This window comes from Podarcis melisellensis (assembly GCF_964234715.1).
Source record: "Podarcis melisellensis genome assembly, chromosome: 7".
In the NCBI taxonomy this organism is placed as follows: domain Eukaryota; kingdom Metazoa; phylum Chordata; class Lepidosauria; order Squamata; family Lacertidae; genus Podarcis; species Podarcis melisellensis.
Genome location: NC_138539.1, coordinates 59,498,959 through 59,526,768, shown reverse-complemented (window position 1 = coordinate 59,526,768; position 27,810 = coordinate 59,498,959). Strand labels below are relative to the sequence as shown.

Here is a 27,810-nt window from a genome sequence, read left to right as displayed (position 1 = left end):
TGGTATTATTGCGCTGATAGGTGCCACTGTTTGTTTTTATTGTACTCTGGGATCTCTGGCAATGAATGGCGGGTAAGAAATGCTTTAAATAAATAAATACATGCTGCTCTGAAATATTAAAAAACCTCTCATTTGAGGATTATGCAAAGGTATACAGCCAAAATCAAGTAAACAGGCCATTTATAGAATTGATAGCCAATCATACTGTGACTGCTGGCAGGGCTGTTTTACAACATTTTCAGGTCATAATTGACTGTCACTTTAGCGTGGAATGAGCCTCAATTACTGCACAGAGATTATGGCTCTTCCTAAAGAATTCAATACTGCCTTTGCTTTAAGAGTTTGCTTTAAACTCTCCATTACAGGATAATGGCCTGCACAACCACAGCATCAAAGATAGAAAACAAAAGGGAAAAAACAACAGCAAGCCAGTTCCTTTCTCACCTTTGCAGAGGAAGACAAGCCAGAGTAAAGCAACGTTTGCGCTAAGGTTAGAATGGGAAAACTGGCTTATAACTCCTGTTCTTTTTAAAATTTTGTTGGGCATTGGTTCTTCTGAGTAGCTTTTTTAAGAGACAGAATAACTCATTCATTTGTCTGACGTCATGTACAGATCATTGTATAAACATCAATAGCTGCTCGGCAAACCTCTGGACTGCAACATGCTCTCTCTCTCTGTGTGTGTGTGTGTGTGTGTGTGTGTGTGTGTGTGATCCAGTTGCCTCTACTACTCAAGCAGCTATTGATTGATTAATCACAAGGCCAGAACTGGAGCTGCTAACTGATGATAATGACCTGAACTGCAGGGCCTGCATCTGATATGGGGTCATGGAGACAGGTTGAGGGTACTGTTGGTGCACCACTCACCTTGCTGCCCTACAGCCTCCCCGACTGAGTTGGCCAAGGCGGTCTTTGATGTGGTTTTGGAGGAACCTAGGACTCTCATCCTGGTTGACTTCAATACCTATGCCTTGGTTGCCTTAGGGCCAGCCCAGGCTTTCATGGCAATCATGACACTGTCTCAGATGGTCATTGGTTAGTCCACCTCCTGGCAGGATTCAGAGTTTTGGTGGCAGTCCTACCCTGCAGAAGTCCACCCCACCCTAGACACCATTCATGCAATTAGCAATTCTGTGAACGCTTCCTTTTTTAAAAGCAAGCAGTGGTGGAGTGGTTGCCCAATCCAGCTGTAGGGGTGTAGGAGGTTTTCAACCTCTTGTCTTCAGTTGGGGTTCTAATCCAAACTGGGGCCTTGCCAGTTTGCATTGGAAGGAAAGCTCCCTTTCATGCCAGCAGAAGCTGCCCTTCCAATGCAAGTAAGCGCTGGAGAGGTTGGAGAACCAGATCAGGATCAGAGCAGGGGACAAAAGGTTAAAACCTCCTACCTGTATACTTCCTAGGGTTCTGGTCTGGATTGGGGCCCCAATACCCGCTGTTCACTTTAAAAAACCAAACAACCATGGAATTGCTGGTTATGTGACTAGCATCATGTCTGGTATGGCACAGAGTCTGAGTATCTGTTTCTCCTAGAATGGGGTGTGGTGGTCAGCACTCTCCTGGTTTTTTAATAAATAAGTGGGCGACCTTTATTTTATGAGCTTCGGGAATTTGAAAGAATTTGGGGTCAAGGTTGTATGGTAGGCATACTTTTCCCACTGGAGGATTGAAAAAAACACACACACAAGGCCAGGGACTCAGTTTGGTTAGGGAACACAGGAGGCTCCTTGGTACAGAACTGTACCATTGGACTATCCAGCTGACTGCCAGTGGCTCTCCAAGTTTTCAGCCAGGAGCCTTTCCCAGCCTTGTTGGGAGATGCCAGGGATTGGACCCAGAGCCTTCTTTGTGTAAAGCAGATGTTCTGCCACTGGGCTGCAGTCCCTTCCCCTGCCCTCCTCTATGTACACAACACAATGGTTATTTCAGTCCTGGTCAGCGTGGTGTGGTGGTTAAGAGCGGTAGACTCGTAATCTGGTGAACCGGGTTTGATTCCCCGCTCCTCCACATGCAGCTGCTGGGTGACCTTGGGCTAGTCACACTTCTTTGAAGTCTCTCAGCCCCACTCACCTCACAGAGTGTTTGTTGTGGGGGAGGAAGGGAAAGGAGAATGTTAGCTGCTTTGAGACTCCTTAAAGGGAGTGAAAGGCGGGCTATCAAATCCAAACTCTTCTTCTTCACTCACAAAACACACAGCCTAAAATCGCCACTTGGTTACACAGGCCTGCCTGGAGGGCTTTTGCTATTGTAGCACTTCCACGGCAGTACCATTTCGTAGGCAGAACAAGGATGTCCTGGCTGCGCTTGCCCCAAAGTGGTGTAACACTGCTGTTGGGAGCAGGTTCCTCTTTCACGGGATTAACAAATACTGGATATCAGGTATCAGATGCCAAATACTGAATTTCAAATATGTGTCGGAGAGCTGACACCCAAGCCTGGAAACATCTGCGAGTGCAAATCTATTTCAGCACTAATTACCATCTCTTCTGGATTGCACCAGCTTTTTTCAGAGTCTTTCTTTGTACGTTGCACCGTGACCTCGGCGATTCCCTTTGCTAGAAGCAAGCTAGGTCAAACACAGTGCACATGCGGGAATTGTCATCAAAATCTAGTTCCTTTCAGCGCTCCATAATGAATTCACTATGTGGCTGCCAAATTCAGTCCTATTATAGGCAAAAATATGTCCACAGCCACTCTCCAAAATAGTCCCATCATGTCAGTTTTCTCGTCTTAATTTATGGCACTTGTTTTCTGACTCCATGCGTATTTATGTGCAGCTGGGACTCTTGCTCTAGCACAGGCCAATTAATCTGGCAAAATTCCTTTTAAGTGAGTTCTCTACTTATTCTGTATTGTATATATTGTGCATTCACAGTCAGTTCTCAGGCCAAACTTGCTACGATTGGAATGCACAATGGCAGGAACGCCCAGAGTTTCTGCTTGAATGTTACATTCATGAGTGATTCCATCTGCTTGCAAAGAAAAGAAAAGAAAAGAAAAGAACTGTTGTTACGTGTTCAGACCCTGAAACCTCCCCCCTAAATAAATTCACACATGACTCAAAATTTTGGTTTGGTTTTTGGCAGAATTTAGGCCACACCTTTATTGATTACAGAAAGTGACTGGTTGCATAGGCTCTGGTTTGACTAGCTCCCTGCAGGTAGCGCTGACCCAGGGTTCCAGCATAGGTCAGCCAAGGGTGAACATCTGGATAAGCAGAAATCCAGGAACGGGCTAACTCCGCCACCCAAATGTCCCCCTGGACTCAGGCACGGGCACAACCCCCTCTCAGGGGTTGGCCAAACCATCGAGTCCTTAGATTCCTTTAACGGAATACCCGTCACATAGGGATGGCAAAAGCGTTCTCCCATCCCTATCACCTGATGGGGCCTATCCGCAAGCTTACAAGTTGTGTCGATTTGCTATGCAGCAGGCGAAATCCAAATGGCAACAGTCAATCAGCCAAGTGGGGAAAATTCCTGCCGTGCCCCTGTCCCAATGACAGACGACACATGACGGCATAGCAAGGTCAAGCACAAAGCCCTAAAAGTAGGGAGAGGTGGGTGGATGTTCTGAATGCACCCGCCGAAAAAGGAATCTCTGGGTCACGTGCATGGGCATAAAGGTCCCTTAAACCATTTGGACTGCGTCCCATTGGCCAGATTGTACCCAGCTTCGAGGGACCTACCAACCGGGTGTTGTGGCTGACCAATCGTACCCACCCACAATACAGGGTGTCGGTTTGCCAGGTCTCACTGCAATATGTGCCCTCTTTAAGGGAGGACCCGATTTATGTAATTTCTTGACTTGATTTTTACTGCAGACTAAAGGTACTATGTTCAGCTAAATCCCAGGGTAGGTAGCTTCAAAATCATAAACACTCAAACCTTTGGCTAGTAGTCATTCTCTTTTAGCCCTACAGCTTCATCCATAAAATGAGAAGAATAGTGGCCTATCTGAAAGGGTTGCTGTGAAAATAAATGAAGTAATATTGGTAAAGCAGTTAGTATGTTTAAAAATGTAAACAGAAATGATTATTGAGGGTCAGTACGGCCAAATAAGAAAGGGTACAGGTAAATAAGGGGAAATAGGAGTGTATTGGCAAATGTATATGATTTTGAGATTGTGAACAAAAGAACAGGGAAACAAAGCCCTGCTCTGTCCTTTTGCAAAGCTGGGCTTAGTAACCATGAGGGCTTAATACTTGATTTTAAAACCAGGGCTGTCATCCGAAGGAATCAACATTCTTTGCCAGATCTCAGATGGAGTGGACTCTTCCGACTGTGCCCGTCACTCCGTAAATCTCCGCATCACATTCCATTTCCTCTCTGGCCGACTAATAAGACCAGCCGCAATGGTTGAGATGCAATGTTAGCTGCTGGAAATGCTTTAGGAAACATTGGCAGCATCTTTATTTTTAAACATGGCTCGCACTGTTTCTGCTAATTACATTGGCCATATTAATGGCACAGACTGTTCATTTTCAGGCGATGCTGAAAAGACTACCTAGAGAGGCGTTATTCTCCCCAGCACGGTGTCAGATGTCACCTGGTAGGATATTAAAACCAAGGTGAGATCGTGTTGAAAAATATTTTCTTTTACTGTACAGTAACTCATAGAGCACTGTTGAGTTCAAGAGAAATCCCTTTGCTGGAGAAACGTTAATGCAGGCTGCCAAAGGGGAGAGATTTTTCCACAGTTCACTGTTAGTGTAAGCCTTCACTACCACAAGACATGCTGTCCTGGAATGAACGGTCCTTTTAATGAGAGCTGAAGTTCAGCGTTTCATACCTCTGCTAAAAAGACAATCAAGTTAGAAAAGAGAAGCTTTGGTGCTCCTACCCTTGGCTTAATTTCTTTTTAACACAAGCACTAATTGGGTTTAAACAAACCAGGGTAGCACATAATAGATTTAACAGACTTTATTTCAGTGAGATGAGACCAAATTTGGTGTATTCAGAAAACACAGGCTCCCTGCTTTTATGAGGTAATTATGACTTAGTGTTTACTGTCTCCTTGATGAGGCTGTGGGCTGCTTTTAAAGTGGCTCTGGGATGAATCTCAGAAACACAATTTATAGTCAGTCCTTTTTGGCATGTAAAACACGGGGAGGGGGACATCTATCTATCTATCTATCTATCTATCTATCATCTATCATCTATCATCTATCTATATCTATCTATCTATCTATCTATCTATCTATCTATCTATCTATCTATCATCTATCTATCTATCATCTATCATCATCTATCATCTATCTATCATCTATATCTATCATCTATCTATCTATCATCTATCTATCATCTATATCTAACTATCTTCTATCAATTTTTCTTCTGCATTTCTTCACTCTTGCTTTTCTCCAAAACAGCACTGATAATTTTCTTTCTCCTATAGAAAACATTTGCTGCCTCATCAGGAACAGGTTTTTTTTTCCTTCTGAAGAGAGTTGTGAGGATGCGTGTAGAGGAAAACATTTTCCCTTGCAACAGATACTCAAGAGTTTACAAGGGTAAATTCCTCTTGCTTCCATTTAGAAGCAGCCATGAGCTGATAAAAGTGTGAAGGTTGGGTCCTTTGGCAGTAAACTCGCTGCTCCTTTTCATTCAGTTCCAGCTTCCATTGGAACGAAGTATCTGGCTAGATGTCTTGGAATGTCTTCACAGTTGCTGCAGCAATGAAGGTCAACCTGACCTGCGCTACAGCTCAATGGCCTGAAAATACGTCTACATATAGCTTCAAGAAGCACAACACTGTTCTGTTCTTGCTTTTACTACATTGAACGATCGTGGAAACTTGGTGTGAACAGAGCAGAGCACTTGTAAGATAGGGTTGTCTGGATTTTCCCGGAAATATCCAGAACACCGCAGTCTGCAGCAGTGTCTGGGTGGAAGAAAAAAAAGCTCAACAACTTTGGCAACGGTTTGAAATATGGCAACACTATGTGAGACAACCAGAAGCAAATACCTGCAAATATTTGAAATGGGCACTATTTTCACCTGTTGCCCTTTCTGTTTTGAATGCAAGTTTTGGAATTTCAGAAATTGAAGTGATTCCTGTCATTTGGTGAACAGATGTATGGAAAGAAGCACCTCTTTTGGATTGCAGCACATGTTCTACATGCCTTTGGCTCCCTTTTGCTCCAGAGTTGTGTCCTTATTCTTGTTTATTTTCTGTCCCACCAGCCCTGCCTGAAATCTTGGAGAGCTGTTTCTGGTCGGTGTATATACAATACAGGACTCGATGAGCCAAAGGTTCGACTCTGCATAAGGCAACTTCCCGTGGCCCTGTGCAATTTTCACACCGAACGCTCAATACAAGTTTTGCACCTGCAATTTGAATGGAAAATCAGTAGATAGAATTTAGAGTGACTTATCTTGCATGAGAAGCATTCTCATTTCCACCCAAACGGCATATGCAAGAAGGCACTTAACATTGTCCATGTAAATGTCCCAATAACAGGCAACACAAGGCAAAGTCATATTTTCTGTCTTGGCAGCAGCAGACATGAGGGGAAGAATTTGTTTAACATTACATTTTTCTCCATGGGAATCATTTATGGGCTCATTCCCATGAATGAAAATGGTAACATCAGAAGCAGAGCAAAGAGTCCTTCTTGACAGTCCTAATGTATCTCAGGGAACCCTATATACTTGATGATGCTATTTGGAATTGGGAACGAAGATTAAATGAGTGACATGATCATTACTTGGGCTAGGCAGTGAAAAGGTATCCTAGAGTGAGCAAATGAGCAGACAGAAGGAAAAGAGCCAAGGATGAAATGTTGAGACAGCCCACATGAGATTTAAAGCTACCACCAGGGAGGAGAACCGGGACACTAGAGGAGACTAGAAAATGCTAGAAAGGCTCTGGGACCTGCTTTGTAAAGGAGAGTAAAGGGAGGAAGTTATAACCCTTGCACTCAGACCGAGGAAGGGAAGGCATTTAACTAACTGAAATGAACTGTTGTTAACTATTATTTACTAATATGGGCACTGACCAATTTTCTCTGTCTCTGTGAAAGGGAACAAATTGTGCAGACAGAGATTGCCTCAAAAAAATTCCATTTCATAAAATAATGCACTACAGGTTTTTTTTTAATTTTAATAAAACTAGTGCTAGGCCATATCCACATATAGGATAAATGTGTGGGAAAAGGGGTAAGGAGAGAGGTATGCTTTTATTCACTAAATGCAGTATACTGGGCATGCAGTATAGATAACAGGTACCCGGTGGGCTTGTATGCTCACTGTAGTAAAGTGACCTCTCTTCCGCTCTGAGTTGCTATACGTGGGTTTGCCTGCCTACAGGAAGTGGCCTTCCAACCTTTTTAGTCAAAATGTTCTCCCCTGATTGTTCACAAGCAGCAGTAGTGCACAGTACTGCTCTGAAACGGAGCACAAAGGGGTTTGGGGGAGGGATCTAGAGAGAGGGAGGGAATACTTCTGGACTCTCGCTGTTTTTGAATGAGATTCAATCACAACCCAGCAAATTCAGCTTATAGTTGATAGGAGGTTTTGTGCAACAAACTCACTTCACCAAGAAGACTGAACTTTTTGTGATAACAAAAGTGATGGGGGAAATGCTCTGGAAAGCATTTTGGTTTGGCATGATGTCATCTAGCTTCCCTGCAAACAAATGCTCATTAAATAGCTAACTTTGCCCAACCTCTGTGCAAAGCAAATCTAGACGAATTCTCAAAAATCAGGTTGTCTGGAAGCACCCAGAAAGCGTAGGCACCTTAATGAGTTTTCTTTCAGTATTTGATGTTTGAAGCTGTTGCTTCATGTTTGCTAGAATAACAGTTGGTAGAACATGAGACTTAATCTCAGGGTTGTAGCTTCGAGCCCTGTATTGCCGGGGGTTGGACTAGATGACCTTTGTGGTCCCTTCCAACTCTACAATTCTATGATTCTATGTTCCTTCACAGTAAGACTGTTCTCGCCAGTATTACCCGATAAGTCCTGTTTTATGAGGTGCCTGGGCTATGTGCTCCAGGTCTGGCATCAACTCAGTCAGTGGGATATCTAGGAGAAAACTTCCAGTGCTTGGGGCTGTGCTTTGCAATGCTGAATGGCTTTGAAAATATATATATTTGGTTTAAATTATGGTCTCTTAGCATGTGCGCACACAGAGTCCCTTGAGAGACTGGTGACATTTTGCAGCCACCCCTCTCTCCCCCTTCCTGACATGCTTGTATGCCAATGTCTGTGACACATAGATAATTTATGAAAACAGAGTAGATGCTTTTAAATAATTAAGTAATAGATAATGTGAGGGTTTTATTCCAGTGATGTACAATGGCTTTTGAGATAGGCCTGAGCCTGAGAGGGTTAGATTCTCACTTATTAGTAAAAAAGAAGTGAAAAGCGAAAGGGGGGAAAAGGAAACTGAGGGGAGCTACTCAACTTGCACAGTGTAATTAACTAAATCAAGGCCCTTAAAGCCTCCCTGCGTTTTTGCAGCATATGTACTTCATCGCAGTCACATGATATCACCACAGGCCTGTGGCAAAATGCCAGCTGATTGCCCCAGCCTAAATCACAAAGCGTCAGCGCAGCCTATTCTCTCTAAATTACAGGGCAAACAACAACACAGGTAAAATTAGCCAAGGCACTAATTATACAGCACAAGTGTGTAAAGGCTATAGAATGATAAATGGCAAATGTGGAACATGTTGTGTCATATCATGTAATCTTTCTTGCCGCAGTGCTGGGAAACAAAAGGGAGAATTGTGTCTTGTTTGTCTAACATGCCCTTGATGCAAATTAGAAATCCTTCCCAATTAAGATATCGTTAAATTTCCTTTGTTAACAAATTTTAAACAATGAATTAAGTGGTTGGGGTGATCATTGTTCATCTAACAAACAATTAACCCGATCTGAACCAGAGTTTGAAGAAACCCAAGAGCCTCTATTCCCCCAAGCTCCCTGCCTTTTCTTCTTCCTTCATTTTACCCCCAAGCTCCTCTTGAAATGAGGCAGGGCACCTGGGAATGCTAACGCAGCACCTTCCAGACTAGAGCAAACTGTTCCTCAGAAGCGGGGCTGGAACAGTTCAGAATGACTGCAGCTTTAGAAGAGCTCAGGCAGACAAAGCCACAGAGGCTGTTGCCGCACCTCAGATGCTCCACCTCTTCTCTGTGGAAGAACTTGCATTTGCAGTGGAGTAACTGTTCAATGAGGTTGCCAGATTCTTTGTCGGAGCTTGCTCCAGTGCTTCAAACAACAGCTTAATCCGCAGGCTGTAATTTGGGTTCTTTGTAATTTGGGTAATTTGGGTTCTTTTTGGTCAGTTGGCAACTCAGCTGCTCAACCTGATGTGCAGAGCCATCCTTGTCATTCGGAGATCCCAGGTTGAGCATTTAGGGTGCCTTCGTAGAAGAAATATTTTGTCCACATAGTGACAGGGCCAGGCTGGACGATGAGGAGTGGTGGGAGGTTCCAGCCAGAAACAATAATAATATAAGCCTTGTTTAAAAAAGACAAGCCATGTTATTAACTAAACCATTCTTATGCATGTCATATTTTTGGACACAGGTGCATTTATTTAGGTGAATGAATAGGGCCCCAAAATAAAGGTTGTATGCAGGGTTCTGCAGACAATAAATCCACCACTGCTCTCTTCTAGAGAGCCCTTGCCAGTCATAGAGATGCTACTGGCCAGGTGGGCAAAATAATCTAGGTGTGTCTGGCTCTAGAATAGGGATGGTGAACCTGTGAGCTTCCAGATGTTGTTGGACTCCAACTCCCATCATGCCTAGCCAACGTGGACAATGGTCAGTAACATCTGGAGGGCATAGGTTGCCCAGCTCTACTCTGGATCATATGAAACAACAGTAAAGAAGGGTGACTCTGATTACATGTGGAATTCACTTGCCCCACCACTGACTAACTACGACTTTTCTGCACCATTAGGATATGGAAGTGGGGGAGGAGGGTGTTTCACATCTACTTTCATTTTCATTATTAGAGACCTTGCTTGTTTCTCTGCTCCGTGCATCAGAAGCACATTCATTTCATTACCCACATTTGTTTTTGTTTCCATATATAAATTTTATAAAACAATTTATGAAATAAAATTAATTCACGGGTGTCGTTTTCTTTTTTTAACTTTCCCTGAGCTAATTTCAGAAGGCCGTTGAATCATGTGGTGGGCTTTCCTGGGAAAAATAAAAGGACTGTTGCCAGGATGAAGCCACCAAGAGGACCTACAGTGTCCCCTGAAAAGCGTCTGGGTGATAAATAGGTAACAAAAGCAAATTCAATTTGTTTTCATTTCTTCCTGATAGTGTTTTGTAATTAATAAAAATTGAACTGAGGAAATGATGCCTATTATCAGTGACCAAACAAGGGTTTCTGCCTTGTATGCAGAGTTACTCTGGCAAGAAATGTAAAATTAACAATTAGAAGAAGATTACTTCTGCCTGTGGACAAAACTTTTTCTCCTTATTGTCTGCTTAGTGGAACTGAAGTGAGACAATCAGATTAAGGGCTTCGTTCATTTACACTTTTTCTGATTAATCCCTCCTCTTCCTGATTATTATTGACAACATCAGAGTGTACAATAACCTTAACCTGCTTAGCTTTCATGAATATAAATGTGTCTGTCCATCAATCACATTTGCATTTGCAAAATGTCCTTCGTACAAGGACTTAGGAACTGGAAGGCAATCAATAAACATAACATTGGTTAGTCTTGATTCAATGAAAAAATGACCAGCAGGTATTTCAGAATGCATGCCTTCGGACTAACGCACACACCTATGTATGTGTGTAAAAAATAAAAAAGTGGGTCAGTGTGAATTGGAATGTCAGCAGATGAAGCATTCATTCAAAGTGGTTCACAGTGAACCTCGATCCAGCAAATGGCTATGTAGAGCAAATAAAAAATCCCTCAGGCTCAGCATTGCCTTAACAGTTCTGCCAAACGCTTATACGATTCCCTGAAAACACTGTTTGTCATGAAATGTCAGTGTTTCCCAGACTTCTGATGCACCCTTTTCCCTATACATACAGTGGTACCTCGGGTTAAGTACTTAATTCGTTCCGGAGGTCCGTTCTTAACCTGAAACTGTTCTTAACCTGAAGCACCACTTTAGCTAATGATGCCTCCCGCTGCTGCCACGCCACTGGAGCACGATTTCTGTTCTCATCCTGAAGCAAAGTTCTTAACCCGAGGTACTATTTCTGGGTTAGCGGAGTCTGTAACCTGAAGCGTCTGTAACCTGAAGCGTATGTAACCCGAGGTACCACTGTATTAACATGAGATGCACATTTGAAGGCTTGGAGTGTGCAGAATGATGCACTACTTGCCCTCAGACAGAGGAGCCAACTGTTTTGTGTGGGTCTCTACTGTGATGTATATCTGGACTGGAAGCAATTGAATTATCCAGTCCTCACACCAGATACAGGAACATCCTATCCCCTGCTGAAGACTGATTTGAAACAGCCTGGTTCACACAGTTTCCATGAGGGGTGGGGCAGGGCGGGGGGAGAAAACCATTTATACCTCCCTGGATCCCTTGTGCTAAATAGAGAGGTGCCTTATTTGAGGTCAGTCTATTTGTGGTCTACTTAGTCCAGTATTGTCTATTATAACCTCCAGCAGCTTCCCCCCATCACCTACTTCCTGATTCTTTTACCTCAGGGTTGGGGAATGTGTGGCTCTCAGGATATAGTTGGACTCCAACTCCCATCAGTCCCAGATAACATGGCCACATTCAGCTAGGAAGCCAACACCCTGTGCAATACTGACTCTTCTTGAAATTAAAACAATGCCCAAACACTTGTTAAAACATTCAAAAAACCTTTCCTTGCAGAACATATAACTAAAGAAGAATATATGCAAAGTATCTGCATTCACATCCTTATCCAAGCATGGGCTTATTTTTTCTTAGTTGAAGATTACAGCTTCTTCCTTAAACCTTGAAACAAATGGAATAGGATACCTCTCATGTGACCAGATTTAACCAATCACACGAGAGTTACTGGAGAAAAATCCAGAATTAAACACACAATAATGCATTTAAGAATTCTCAATTTCAGTAAATTAAATTGCTGTACTTAACATGGAGGGCCTCAGGTTCCCTGGAATTACCAGGGACCAAATTTGGGACCTCCTGCAGGAAAGCGTTTACCACCGAAATAGGTTCTTTCATCAAACTAGGAAGCGCTTGCTTTTGTGAGGATGGATTATGACACACAGTTTCGGAATGGGTGCAGTATACCAATACCACTCAGCTTATTTTTCAATGTTGCGTCCATTCACGGTGAAGAGCCTTCCCAGTGAATAATGCAACATGCATTCTCATTCACTCTTGGGTGGTTCCAGTAAAGAATTCACAAAAACAAAGAGACAGTTATTGCTTAAGTCTAGCTTGACACCCTGACCTTAGCTGGGACTGCTGTGCCAACAAACAGAAATAAAAAGGTGCAAATTAAAACCAATTATTATCAACCTGAAGTGTGAGATGGAACTGTGAAATTCCTGGCTTTTATCAGCAAAACCCTCTGTGCTTTCCTAATAGCAAACTGTTTGGCAGCCAAAGACATTTGTAACATAAATAGTAAAAAGTTCCCTTCCTTTCTTTCCTTTTGTGCAGGGATGGAGAGAAGAGGAATTAGCCATTTAATTATTTAAAGAGCGTGGGAGAAGCAAAAAGACTGACAAAAAAAGAGAGTGCTACTGTTTAAATTAGCAATTAGGAACTTCTCAGAGTATATATTTTAAAGAGAGAATATGCAAGCAGCATAATGTGCTTTTGAAGGTCTTGGCCTTTCTTAATTTAGCGTATGATATATAGAAGCCGTCTTGCTTCTGCATCGGTTTCAGGATGCTGGAAGGCAGCAGACTGAGAATCAAAACAAAACAAAACAAACAAGATATGGGAAGAAATAAAAGAACAAAGATATTAAAAAGCTTGGTGAGAAACTAAGTGAAATGATGGTTTGGGCAAAATGACAAGGTGTTGAGGACAACCAGGAATGGAAGCGAAATATTCATGTACAACAGAGTAAGAGAACATTTTCCATCCATCTTTATAGCATGTCCTGGGGTTGTGGTCGTATGCAGGAAACTCCTATACATACAGAGACTCATTTGGCTGGAGGGAGCCATTTGGGGCACCCATTTCTTTACACTGATGCAACATGCACCTAACTCTGGAACAGGGCTCCTCTCTGAATCGAGAAATGCACTTAGGACTTTGTTTGTTTTTTGTTTTCAAATGTCACGTCACGAACAATGAATGTCCTTTCACAGCCTCAACAGCCCATTAAAATCTGATTTAATTAATATTCCACTGTTAATAAAACATGTTGATCAATCAAAGTCTCTTTCAGATCTAAGATGGTCATGATCTGGACTATAAGATAATTATTCCCCTCCCCACCCCAGTGATCTCTGCGGATGCAAAGGTATGTCTAGGGTCTTTCTTGTTCAGGATCATTCAAGCATGGAAAAAGTGGATACAGAGTTTTTCTTCCTTTCTCATAATACTAGGACCTGCGACCATCCAATGATACTGAATGTTGGAAGTTTCAGGACAGACAAACGGAAGTATTTATTCACATAACACATAGGTACACTATGGAATTCGCAACCACAAATAGTAATGGCCACCAGCTTTGACGGCTATAAAAGGAGCTTAGACAAAGTCCTGGAGGATAAAGCTATCAATGACTATTAGTTCTTTTTCTACTTGTAGTGTTACAGACAGAAAGCTTCTGAATACCAGTTAATGGGATGCCACAAGTGGGGAAAGCACTGTTGCCCTAAGGTTCTGCTTGTAGCCTTCCCAAGGGCATTTTTTCCAGCCACTGTAAGAACAAAATGCCAGATTGGATGGGTCTGTGGTCTGATCCAGAAAGGCTCCTCTTATTCTCTTAATCATTCTCAAATGATCTGCAATTCATGGTCCTATTAAAGGATTGGGCCCATTCTCCTCTGGCCCCTTTCTACATTTCTGTAGACCTGTTGTAACTATTTGAAGATTTTCTGGTGTTTGAGTGTCAGATAATTAGAAATGAGGTGAGAAAATGCTGAGGGGACTTTGAAATCCTTTTGTGCTGCCTGCACTCCAGCAGAGCTATGCTGGGGTTTTTTTGGGGGGGGGGGGTTAAGCCTTTGTAATTTCATTCCTCTTATTCAAATGATCCGATAAGCCACTTTTAAGAAATGGTTCAAATGTCAAAATTTGGAGCAGATCTATAGGGTGCCTGTAACAAATTTGGGCAAATGGAAAAGGCTGCTTTGCAGGGTGAGGAGTAGGGAGTACAGACTGTTAATCAAGAGGATAAAAAAGATTTGTTGCAAAGTTATTAGAAATCAGCCCTCCAAGCTAAACCTACTTGAACTTTATTCTGGACATTTTAACGGTGATAACAATGTTGAGGCAACTTCTGTCCTGGCTTGCTGCCAAGCCCATCCACGTCACCTGCAAATAAGGTGAACCTTGCCTGACACACAAGTAGCAGCAGTTGGTTGAACAAAAGTGTAAAGATTTGTTTTTAAAGGCTAAAATGGGCTGTACTGAAACACTCTCTTTTTTAAAAAAAATATTTTGGTTATTCACTTGGCAATGTCTTGTGAACTTTGCGTTTGCAGGCTCTTTCCCAACTTTAAAGAACATTTTTTACCTTCCTCATTCCAGTGATGGTCAAGACCTGGGCTGTCACTGATGAATGCTGCTTCAATGCCAGTCTCTCTTCTGAATAGCAGGGCTGAGCCTATAATGAAGTGTCTCAAGTGACAGGCATAGGAGTGGAAGATTAGTGTCCCCTTGTTTTCCCCAACACACACCGATATACAGCAGGAGTACCATGAGTTCCATGCCACCCTTGAAGTCTTCTCCTAGCACTCACGAAGCCTGTGAGCCCAACCACTCACTGCCCTCTTGGTTGTGAACTGGTTATGGTGCTTACTCTGAGGGACAGTTCAGTCGTTAGAGCATGAGATTCCTAATCTCAGTGTTGTGGGTTCAAGTCCCATGCTGGGTGAAAGATTCCTGCATTGCAGGGGGTTGGACTAAATGATCCCTGTGGTTCCTTCCAACTCTACAATTCTATGATTCTTTCATCCCTTGAAAAGTAGAGTTGAAGAAGGCAGCGGAAAGAATGGTCATCTCCTCCATTTCTTCTTTCAGCTCTATGTGCCCATGGACCTAGAAAACTTGATGGCCCTTTATATATACAATATCTATACACATACAGGCAAAGGACAAGGTGCCCCTCCCCCCCCAAAAAATGCAAAAGTCAAAAGTACAGGCAATTGAATCTTACTTTGACACTTAGGGTGGAACATCAGCCTTCAGTGCACCATAGGGCAGCATACTAGTTTAGTGGGTTCTGGGGGAGTTAGTAGGTTGCTGCTGCTCTTGGCTGTGCCATTAGAAGCTACCATTTTAGGTAGCCCCCTTGTAGACTAATGGTAGAGCCGGCCCTGAGAGATACGTCTACAAACGTCTCCCAGAAAGGTTCTTTATTATAGGCAGGGGAGAGCATTCAAACGCACAGGCCTTCAACTATACAGTGGTACCTCGGGTTAAGTACTTAATTCGTTCCGGAGGTCCGTTCTTAACCTGAAACTGTTCTTAACCTGAAGTGCCACTTTAGCTAATGGGGCCTCCTGCTGCTGGTGCGCCGCCAGAGCACGATTTCTGTTCTCATCCTGAAGCAAAGTTCTTAACCTGAAGCCCTATTCCTGGGTTAATGGAGTCTGTAACCTGAAGTGTATGTAACCTGAAGCGTATGTAACCCGAGGTACCACCGTAGTCTGAAATTGTGTAGCCTAGCAAAAATACTACCCCATGTGACTGCTCTGATAATTGGTTTATCTGCTCTAGAAGTGCAGGAATACGATAAACCAGTTGTTTTCAGCATAGGTCTTTAATATTTTACTCCTCCTGTCATGAAGCAAATAAACAAAGATGACTCGAATATGATAATAAAATGAATTCAGAATGCACAGATGCACAAACAATTTACATAAGCAGAATGGGAAAATAAATCCTGAATTCAAGCAAACAAAATACTCCAGAGAAATATAAAGTGGCAGCGTGTGTGTGTGTTTGTGTATACACATAGTACATTTGAAATATAACTCAGTATGAACACTGAAAAAGTAATTAAATATGGCCTGTTTTGTATGCTGAACCAGAAATGTTGGCTTTTCAAAATTGAAAAGAGGATGTAATGGTTTGCTGAACAGCACCTGTGGACACTGAAGAGTGTGGCCTGTTCTGCGAAAGGAAATGGTCAAATGTGTATGGGGAGAGAAAAACAAAAGGAAGGCTTATTGCCCTAACTAATATGCAACCACAGGACCACCGTGCCAGAGGTAACACACACACAAAATTACAAGGACACTGAGCAAATTTGTTAGCTACACCAGCTCCAAGTTATTTATTACCAGTGTTTTCTGAAATCTTGGCCAAAAGCACTTAAGGCACATATTTCAGTCTCTCGTTAGGTGGTCTTGGAAGCTCAGCTTCACATTTGGAGTTATGAAAAAAAAATATATGCAAGAGGACAGAGCAAAACAAACAGATACCACACAAGAAAGGCATGGATATTATGTTTTGCGTGGTCCTCTTGTTTAGAGAAATAAGCATACTTGCAGTTTAAAAACTGGCCTGGCCTGTCCTGTTTCCAAAATGTAATAGCATTCTGGTGACTCAGCACATGTCATTATGCAATCTGCTTTCTTTCTCCTGCTAATCCTTGAGTCGTCAGAGTTAGGAATGGTGCCTTGGAAAGGAAAAGAGGTTCCTTTCCCCTGAAAAGTGAAGCTGTGGCTGTACCTTAAGACTTAATCCTGTGAGCTACTTTTCAACAAGACCAGCTCATAGGATCCTGCGTAAAGAGAATCCTGCTACTGGCACAAAGGCATAATTTGCACCGCTTCCCCATCGCTGGGAACTGATCCAGGCATTTCCCCAGCTGCTGTGCTGCACACGGAGCTTACTTTGGCTTTTGTTAAATCCAGGGAATTTTGCCGTGGCCTCTCACACAACACCCCGAGAGCCTATATTGTATGTAACATATATCAAAGGTACCAAGATGTCTCTGATTACCAGAATATAGCTCCCCGTTTAAAAGAGTACAGTTCCCTAGAAGCCCATAGGATGGGTATTACATACACGCTCCAGACAGCTGCAGCTCGTTTTACCATGTTTATCTTTGAAATCTAAATGTACTAGAACAAAACCAGAAAAGGCAAACCTGCAATCTGGAATATTGCCTCTGATTATTGTTTTCATAATGCTCTAACAGCTGGGACAACTTTCTTCAGGAGCTCCAGGGCATATACAGAGCTCATTTTTGCAAGAAAAGGCCTCTCATTCACTTATGAGTCAAGACAGTGTTGCTTGCGTGCAAGCTCCATGCACAACATGATTTCCTCAGCGAACCACTGGAGCAGGAATTTTCATATGCAAATCTATTTCCGGTTCTTTCGTTGCAAGGGGAAGAGGAGGAGGAGGTTGAACGTCTGAGAGGAGGAGCCACCGACTATTGAAGCCATGCTGCCACAGGGTTCAACCCCTGGCTCCTCCCAATGTCCTGACATCATGGTATGACATCATGCGTTGCTTGTACAACATCCCCCCCTCCCCGTCACCCTCGCAAGTTGGCACCTCTACAGCGATCTTATGGTAGGCAAATGCATTCCTTTTCTCCCCAGGCTTTTGGCTAATTTATCAATCTACAGCCTTTTAAACTGTGGGGTGGGATATTGTTTTCGTCATTATGTTACTCATTTTTGTGTTTTTATATTTTAAACCGCCCTGCGATCCTCGGGTGGTGGGCAGTAGAGAAATTAAATAAATAAAATTATGTGCAGGTTGCACAGATATGTAAATAAAATCATATATCCGAAAGGCACCACAGTCTGCAGTGACCTTAATTCCAAGGAAACCCTGGCTAAGCGCCGAAACCCCAAAATCTCTCACCGCTCAGACATTGGGCTGCATCCACCAGAGTGCCCACGTTAATGACATCTTTAAGGAGCACCTTGCCACCTATTCTAGACAGTATATTTCTAGAATAAGGTAAATAGGAACAGCTTGAGCATATGGAATTGCAAGGAATAAATGTGCTTGGGCTCTGTAGAACATTTAACTGCTCATTATCTCTCTCCTCTTTTTACACACACACACACACACACCTTTTCCAATTTGCACTTATGTTCACAGGATCTGCTTTTTCATCTTACAACAAATGATGGCTTCTGGAACCAAGATTAAAACAAGTACCAGCAAGTGGAAAGTCTCCTAATGAGGCCTAATTGTTATTTAACTGAAAACCTATGTATAACCTATTCCCTGTCCCCACCCCCCAAAAAGATCATTTAATTCCACAAAACATTAATTACATCCTGTCATACAAATGTCTACAAGATACACGCTGCTGCAAAAAGGAATTAAATAAGAGCCGTGTTAACAAGGTTTTTAAAAAGTGCTTTCTATTTCCACCCACCTACTCACCCCCCCACACACACCTTTGAAAACACTCAATTTGGAAATACAGCTTTGCTAGGATTTACATACGCAGGTCTGGCAACTCTGTCATATTTACTGGAAGCATGACAAATGAAATGTTGAGGTTCTCTCGCAGAAAGCAAATTGTTTGCAAACATAGCTGCTCCAGGGAAATGAACAATTTCCATCTCCCTGGCCTGATGTAAGGTGATCTGAGTAGACTAAGACTGCTCAGGTAATTAAACTGGACCAAATTAACAGCAGGATTAACAGCCCGTGGGTTGTATCCAGCTAAATGATATCTAGAACAGACTCATGGCAATTAATAAACCTAAGTTAGTCATGTCCACTAATTTTAATGGGTTTACACTGAGTAGGATTAACACTGGCTAGGACCCCATGATTTCAGTAACCCACAGCTTCTTGCATATTGCATTTAGGCTGGTTTCTTCACATACCTGGAAATGGGCTCTGGCTTCATATACCATAGGGGTGATATTACACATTATATATATATATCACAACCCTCAGAAACCCCCAGCTTCAGAAAGACAAAATTCAAAACTTGGTTGCATATGGGGGGGATTTGTGGAGCTGCTACAAGGTGTGGCTTGCAGGAGGGTGCTTATGTTATGAGAGAAAGATGACTTATCTTCTCAGTTTACGCCAATAAAACTCAGAGACAAGAGGAGTTAGGAGTCTATTGTTGTTTATTGCTAGGCAATAGGTTACAGTCGAATTGTTTCGCAAAACTGCAACCCCACCCAAGGGTGGTGGTATTTATAGCATTTCAATTTTCACCAATCATGTTACATCATTACCTCATTTCATGTATAATACACATGCGCATAAACGTTAGCAATTTCTGCTGATTCAGCTCTGATTCCCAGCGCTTTCTGTTAAACTTCAAATTTCTGTTACATTGTGTTAGTATGCATGTTGGGAACCTGTGTTACGCGTAGCCATTTGCACCATGTATCAATTCGTGTTCTAGCTTATGAGCTGTATCTTTGTGATTCACATGTTAGCTGTACTTCTGCCCCATTGGGGGGCAGCAACTTGCAAAATCTTCAGTTTCGTAAAGCAACAGGTTACCATAACTTCTCTATTAGAAGCACACTGAAGGATTTATAGGGGTTCACATTATCATAATTATTGTGGCCCTTTAGGCCACCACCACAGTTACATAGGACAGGGCCTTTACAGTGCAGGCCCCTCAACTTCCTTAGAGAAATATGATTGTTTCTGCCTTTAGTTCTATTGGCGCAAATAACTTCTGCACATGCGATGTAACTTCCTCTCCCTCTGCTGTCTCCTCCTGCTGCCCTGCGTGCAGTTCAAAGCCAGTTTCACTAGTTTGGGGATCTTCTGGAGCACCCCTTGAGAGTGTGTAGAGGGAGGAGAGGAAACTGAAGCCCTGTTGCTCCAGTGGAACCTTGTTGGCACAGCACAGGATACAACCCAGTGTTTATAACTGGCCAGGTTAAACAAGAGACAATTATGATGACTCAGCCCTTCAGATTCTTAACTCCACAACCAGGGCAATCCGAGGGAGACTATCTGGAAGCAGTTTCTCTAATTGTGGCTTGTTTAGTTTGGCCATTTTAATGGCCAACCTAGTCTGACTTGGCTCCCTTTAGAGCTCTTGCACCTCGGAAACAGCTGAGCGGGCTGTCCTTTTTCCTTTGTTTTTGCTTTGTTTGGTGGAGAAATTTCTGTCTGAAATAGTGCTTTTATTGCTTTCAGATAGTGCTTTTATTGCTTTCAGCAAGAATAAAATAGTACAAAGTTAAGGCATAAATGGCAGAATACTGTTATAGAGTCATGCAGAATCTCCACCAGCTAGGAACTGGGCGTCTTAAATATCTTAAATATCTTGCTGGCTACAGGTTGGGGGATATTTGGAAAAGAGGCCCACAGTGATCCCCCTTCCTGACTGGGCCCAATGCACAGTGAGTTTGGGGGATTTCACTTGTTTTTAGTGAGTTTTCTAAATTATTGATTTGCTAGCCACACAAGTCTGTTCAGAGGTGGCATAGCATATTTTAAATAAGAAAGAAAGAAAGAAAGAAAGAAAGAAAGAAAGAAAGAAAGAAAGAAAAAAAACTTGGTGCAGCTGCCCAATTTCTTGCCCTCTCCATTTCAGCCCAACTCACAGAGAATGACCTGTTATTCACAGTGTTTCTGGCTCCTGCAGAATTTAACACATCCTTTAAGTTCCCCTGCTACTGATGCTTCCCATCCTGAGATTTGCAAAGACTGTTAACATAATAGGAACCAGTTGTGAAATTGGATGGGTAGAGAAGTAACACTAATAGCCCATTTCTATGTGAATTGACTGAAAGTAAATTCCACTGCATTCCATGGGACTTACTTACTCCTCCCCTTTGCTTTTAGCTGCTGAGATATGTTTTAGGCTCTACCTTTATTCTCCATTTTAAATAGACATTTTTATGTTGTTTTGTGGCTTTTTTTTATTTGATTCTCAACTGTACCACTGTTTTGTTGTAATCTGCCCAGGGCCTTCATGATGAAGGGTAGGTAATAAGCCCAATCAATCAATCAATCAATAATTTTATTTATACCCTGCCCTCCCTGGCCAGAGCGGGGCTCAGGACAGCTAACTCCAATAAAATCACAGTAAAAACATAATAGGGAAGAGGGGGGGGGGATTTAAAATATAGGTTAAAATGTAATTTAAAATGTAGCCTCATTTTAAAGTAGCTGATAATTCAAGACCATAAGGGAAGGGAAACATAAAGGTCAGACTGAGTCCAAACCAAAGGCCAGGTGGGAACAACTCTTTCTTGCAGGCCCTGCGGAAAGATGTCAAATCCCGCAGGGCCCTAGTTTTTTGTGACAGAGCATTCCACCACGTCGGGACCAGTGCTGAAAAGGCCCTGGCCCTAGTTGAACCCAATCTAACCTTCTTGCGTCTTGGGACCTCCAAAGTGTTGTTATTTGTGGACCTTAAGGTCCTTCGTGGGGCATACCAGGAGAGGCGGTCCTAGATACCTCGGTCCTAGGCTGCATAACAAATAATAAGTGAGCAAAGGGTTGCACACTTGACGAGGAAAAAACATTTTAGCCGTAAGGACATAAGATGAGTCTGCAGGATTAGGCCAGTGGCATCCTGTTCTCACATTGGCCAACCAGATGCCTGTGGGAAGCCTGCAAGCAGGACCTGGGTGCAACAGCACTCCCCACCACCAGTGGCGTAGCATGGGGGTGCAGGGGGGGCCGGCCGCACCGGCCGCAACATCTGGGGGTTAGGGTTAGGGGGCACAAATCCATGGGTTAGGGGGCACAAATTACTTGCCTTGCCCCAGGTGCTGACAACCCACGCTACGCCACTGCCGACCACCACCACTTCTGATTCCCAACAACTGGTATTCAGAAACATACTGCCATCAACAGCGAAACATAACCATCAAGGTTAGTAGCCACTGATAGCCTTGTCTTTTACAAATGTCTTTTAAAGCCATCCAAGATGGCGGTCATCCCTGCCTCTCATGGCAGCAAATCCTATAATTCAACTATGAGCTTTATGAAAAGCAATTTTCCTTTGTCTGCCCTGTTTATCCTCCACCATTCTGCTTCACTGGATCTTGTGTCACGCGAGAAGGAGGAAAAACTTCTCTTTATCCAATTTCTCCATATAGAGCCTTACTTTGTACACCATTTGTTACTTAGCTTAGAGGTAGGAGTGGGGAAGAGATAAATTAAGCCTGTATAAAGTGATGCTACCACTGCTCTGGGAGCCCAAAGTAAAACAAATAGTTCGCATATCATTGACATGTTGTGGCTCTCCACCTGGATGCTCTTGAAACTATTTCAGGTTCACTAGAAAGTATTCCTAGGGGTGACAGAAATCAGAACAGCAACCTATTCCATTTCAGGAACTTTCAGCTCGACTTAATTAGACACAGGTGCAGGCAAGATACAACAATGCCCCATCTTTTGCATGTTCCTAAGCACTTCCCAGCATTTGAATAAATCTATGTTCAAAATGTCTTCAGAATTATTTGGTGGGGAAATGTCATGCTGGGCAAAGGAATCGTCTGAAAAGGTATGCACAAAATATGTGTATCTCTTCCCTCAGGGATATCTTCGCCTGATGCTCATTACCTGATTTGTTTCCTTGCGATGAACTCCCAATTCACCAAGGCTGTCCTCTGAGCATGTGCAACAGCTGCCTGAAATGTACACACCACAGCTTAACCGCTGCCTCCTTTTGCAATTGGATGAAAGTTGATATGAGGGAAAGCACAACAAGCAAGAGTTCTTCTCAAGAATCTACAGGATACCTATGGATTGTGGCTAATGCCGTGTGTTGAACACCAGTGGGGGGCCAGAGTAACCGGGAACAGCCAGAGTAACCGGGAACAGGTACACAGCCAGGAATATAATAATTGCCCTGCCAGAACATATCAAGAGTTAGTCTATTCCAGTACTCCAGCAGTGGCCAGTTATATGCTGGGGAAAGCTCACAGAGCCCCCAACATCCAGCACAGAAAGGTATAATGCTCTAATCATGAATGCTCCATTTGGCGTGTCATGGCTAATATTCTTTGCTAGATCTGTCTTCCGTTGCATCCCAGGCCGCTTTGGCAATATGTGATTCTGGAAAATCACATGGCATGCTTTAGACCCTCCCATACGAACTGCCTGATTCTGATGTTATCAGACAGTTGAGCATGGGCAAGGATGTGGATCAACAACCACCCCACTTCTGAAAAGTAAGAATTGAAGGGTGTCCATGCAAGGCTGCTAGGAGATGTTTTATGTACAGGAAGAAAGACAATAAAACATCTGGAGTCAGATTACACAGGCTGCTTAGTCTTTTTGAAAGTACATTTTCATCAAGACGTTATTGTTTTTTAGTATCAGCATAAATATTTCTTTATCCTGCAACTGCTAATTATATCAACATAAACTTAATTTGTAGTGATAATCACAGGGCTAATTTTGTACTGCTGCCAAACCTCATAACCAACACTTTGAGGCATCATGTAAATCCAGCCATTAGCAATCACGTAAATGCTCCCATTACCCATTACTGATATTGGCTAAAGAACTTTTTAATTGACTTCTTAAAATTTATGGCAGATGGTGCAGCCTGTGAGCTCAGATCCAGAGAGCTTTTTTTCATTATTCTTTGGCTTGTAAGTGTTTGGATGCCAGACATTGCATGTTGCACAATGCAATGTTTTAGGCTCAACACAAAATGAGAAGTTGGAATCGGTAATATGAATCTGTAGCATGTGAAACAGAACCTCTTACCATCGGCACTCTGTTTTAAAAAACATTAATGCAAAACATAGTATGGATGAAATACATCTCACAGCTCTCTATCGGAATAAACATGAGTAGTTCGTTGGCTTGAGAATGCTTTGCACAAAACCTCATTTAAAGATTATGAGATGTTCTTCTGATCATTGCCACAACACCTTTACTCACTTACACTTGGCTCCATGAGTCAAGTTGTCTCCTTATTCCCACACACACACACTCCCCCCCACACACATTCCAGAGGCATAAACGGGATGAAGGACCCCTTTGTGCTGCATTAGCTTCCAATACGGTTTTGCACACTTTCCCTTGGCACCAGGATAATTGGCTTCAGGCACACATACACAATGAGGCCAGGCAAGCCGAGAAAGGCGATCTGATGCTGGAAAACAAGGCTGTGTTGCAACCAAGTTACTGCTATTTCCCGCCCGCCTGGTAAATGGATTAAAATGCAAGTTTTTAGTCGGAAATATTTTGAGATGTGGTATATGTACCCATGCATGGGATGTGCAAAATAGCTTCCAGTTGCACCCTTCAAAGGTATAGGGAATTGTCCATAGGAGGGGAGAGCCAGTTGGAGTGTTATTAGACTGGGAGTGGGATGCTCTAGGTTCAAATTCCTTTGCGGCCACAACGCTCAATAAATGAGGCATTGGTTGGGCCATTGCCATCTCTCGGCTTAACCTACCACACAGTGTGGACACAATGTGGCAGGAGGAAGAACCCACCAACTTCACCTTGAAGTCCATGGAGGAAGGTTAAGGTAAACATGTAATACATAAGGTTATTCAGGTTAATTCTGACTTGGTTATTTTTTATAAGCATGTTGACTAAGACGTTCTGGCCTCATGAAGCATGGACACCCTGAGTGGCATCAGACAAGTCATTAGCTTGTCTAAAGTGACTAATTTTGCACTGACTAACTTTGTGAGGATTACTTATCAATGTACACAAAGCTCTTTGGATTTTCAAAGTGCTCTTGTTTTATTTTTACCCTACCAGGGGCGCCCATCTCGCCCTAAGGATTGTGGGAGCCTGCAGCCGCAACATGGACGTGCAGCATCACATGGTGCGTGTGATGTCACTTCCTGCCACATCAGGATTCCCATTATCTGGGACTAGAGCTACAATCCTAAATTCAGTTAATGGGGAGCAAATCCCACTGGACATGTTGGGGCTTACTAATGAGTAAATATGCTTAGAAGTGTGCTGCAAATATGACAGTAAAATAATGCTCCGAACAAACATTTTCAGAGAACCTATTGAGCATCTTGATTTGTTTGCAAGGAGGCTAGACAATGTTAAATAATAATATACATAATATACTATAATATAAAAACACAGTGAGACAGCAGACATTAAAAACTTACTGATACAGGGCTGCTTTCAGATCAGGCAACGCAAGTGTTTTACCACAGTTTATGCATTTCCCCAAACACTTTCCTTATTGCTAAATAAATAAATAAATCCTTTTTTTTTTTTTGCAGAAGTGGGTTTGTTGTGCAAAACCTCCTAGTTGGCTTTAACCTGAATTTGCTGATACGTGATTGAATCCTACCTAAAAATAGTGACAGTCTGGAGGTACGCAATGTCTGATAGTTGTGAATCCTTCAACTGCTGCTTGAAAAACACAAAAAGAAAACTAAAAATAATATATTTGTCATTTTTATGAGTCCCTGCTTTTCCTAGACTGGAGCCATCATCTCATTCCCTAGTTAGGCTTAGTCAGTATTTAGACTGGAAAATGTATCAGGCATGAATATACTGCCTCAGGAACTAACATATCTGTGTGATTTGGGCTGTAGCATTAATTGGTAAAAAAGCTTAAGGCTTACTTGATAAACTGAGTGCTGAAATATGAAGCAGAAAATATTTATTTCATTAAAAGAAAGACTCTTTTCACCACAACATGACCTTAAAATGGAGAAATTCAGGAGCTAAGATTGAACAATCTAAGAGTTCTTAGTTCCACAGCATGAGGTACCCTACAGTATCATACTAAAGTTATTAGGTTTGAAATGTTGAAGGCATCCAGCAGTTTTATTTGTGATTTAAATTACTCAGAAATCATTTTAGAAATACGTTAATGTATAACTTTGCTCAAAAGACACAAAATATTGTTGTGTGAGGTACATCATTTCCACAGAGAATATATACTGCAGTTTTGTATTTGAGCACTGTGCATGAAAAGTAATAATTAAACACATTTCCCCTTTTTAATAAGTCCCTCTGATCACAGACATCCCCCCTTTTCTTTTAAAATAATTGTATTAGTTTAAAACAGGTTTTCATTAAGAGGAAGATAGATCATAATTGTTAGAAACTAAGTTTCAGGAAATGGTGCAATTTAAGGGCTTTTCCAGATGTAGTTTCTTCAGAGGGACTGAAACATCCGGTTATAATCTTCCCACTGTGGAGAAATCACTGTTTATCACAACTCAAAGCACCAATCCAAGAAGCTGGAAAGTGGCAACTCTGATGTGAGCAACCACAACTGTTCAAGTCTTGCTTTTGTGACTGTTTGCTGTGCTAGTGCCACAAGCAACTGTTTCAATATGAGCCTTTTAGGGATGGGGAGAAATTTGATCTGGCTCACTATTCAGGTGAACTTCCTGAATTCACAATTTCCAAAACAAGATGGGGACTGAAACACAGCCATCCTTCAAAATTCACACTTCTCTGAATTTTGCAATGCACTTCTCTAGCCAAGTAATGTAGAAAAATTCATAATCCAGATTAAATTGTGCATATAAATGCAAATATACCTCTTTTTTAAAAAAGGTATCCAAGCGCATTACAATAGGGGAAACTGCTTTGCTCACATGTGTATGTTAGGAGAAATCTGCAATACAATGCTGATGAATTTTCACGAAAGCTTACAAAAATTGCAAACCGGTGTGCCTATGTGTAGAACTGAATTAAAAAATGAGAAACTGAGATAAACCAAAATGTATAAATACGCATATCCCTACTGACACTGAAAAATATTGTGAACAACCCTGGGAGTTTTCTTTTCTCTCTCCTGTTTTTCTAAGTATGTGCTTACCTTTTCTCTGACTGAAAACTCTTAGGATTAACAGGGAGAAAATGAGGGGGAAATAGCAACCTCACTTCTTCACTTTCTCCAGATGTTACAACAGGGCAAGTAGACTCCTGGTTTCCAGATCCCATTGGAGGTTTCCAATATTTACCTTGAAATAGCAATGCTTCATAATGAGCCAGTCTGTAGTCAATGAGGCCCACTCTGATAAACTCACACTGGCAGCTGCTCCAAGATCTCAAGGGAAACTATTTCTGAGATCCTTTCAGATGAAGATGCCAGAACTAAATCTGGGACTGTCTATGTGTATTATTTTCACCATACTATGGGTCCTACTTAGGAATGAACAGACCCACCAAGCCTAAGGTCATCCTGTTGCATTTCTGTGCAGATTTTAGTGCAGAAATTCAAATGTTAACAAAAGCACTTATAAGACAGTATCTATTTTAAAAAAAATCTGTTATAAAGCTTTAGCAGAACTTTTCCAGCTGCTCACAAGAAGAAGCAAACAGCGCTGCAAGCCTTGGATTGGTAAAGTGATCCACAGAACCCTATATTTTAAATTGTACTCCATGATCTGCTGCAGGCCCTGATGTGCCCTGATCAGATCTTCTGGAATCCAAGTTTGTAGATGCCTCCACTATCCCTAGTCCTGCTCAAGGTTTTGTTTTTTTTTTTTATAAATATTTTATTAGGTTTTTAATAAACAAATTTCCACTTTCAAATACATATTTCCGTAGATCCAATGGACTTCCCCCATCTCCCAAGCACTGCATTCCCTGTGTAACCAAAACCTCCGCAATTTGTTGACTTGTTTTATACATAACAATATATCTTCCATTTTATCGTGTTATCTGTTGTAAACATTTCGATACAATTGCATTAATTTTTAATTTCCACACAATAAAAATATTTCGTTACCTCACTTCTGTCTTATAGTGTCTTATTTATCAATTCAGAAATTTGCCGATACTGAAGGTATACCTTCCTAGAAAGGAGCATT

At 42.1% G+C, this 27,810-nt stretch overlaps 2 long non-coding RNA genes across 3 annotated transcripts in view; one reads left to right on the top strand and one right to left on the bottom strand.

Annotated features, from left to right (window-relative positions):
* LOC309374598 overlaps positions 1-6,183 on the top strand; it is a 35,570-nt gene extending 29,387 nt beyond the window's left edge. For both annotated transcript variants that reach the window (XR_014170641.1, XR_014170642.1), the window contains 3 exons: positions 366-490; positions 4,485-4,567; positions 5,395-6,183. This is a non-coding gene — a long non-coding RNA (uncharacterized lncRNA). The remainder of the gene's footprint in view (positions 1-365; positions 491-4,484; positions 4,568-5,394) is intronic.
* The window catches only part of LOC309374599, a 49,408-nt gene extending 22,409 nt beyond the window's left edge, over positions 1-26,999 (bottom strand). The window contains exons 1-2 of the long non-coding RNA XR_014170643.1: positions 26,959-26,999; positions 14,637-14,726 (exon numbers count right to left, since the gene is read on the bottom strand). This is a non-coding gene — a long non-coding RNA (uncharacterized lncRNA). The remainder of the gene's footprint in view (positions 1-14,636; positions 14,727-26,958) is intronic.
* Between the last annotated feature and the right edge of the window lie 811 nt (positions 27,000-27,810).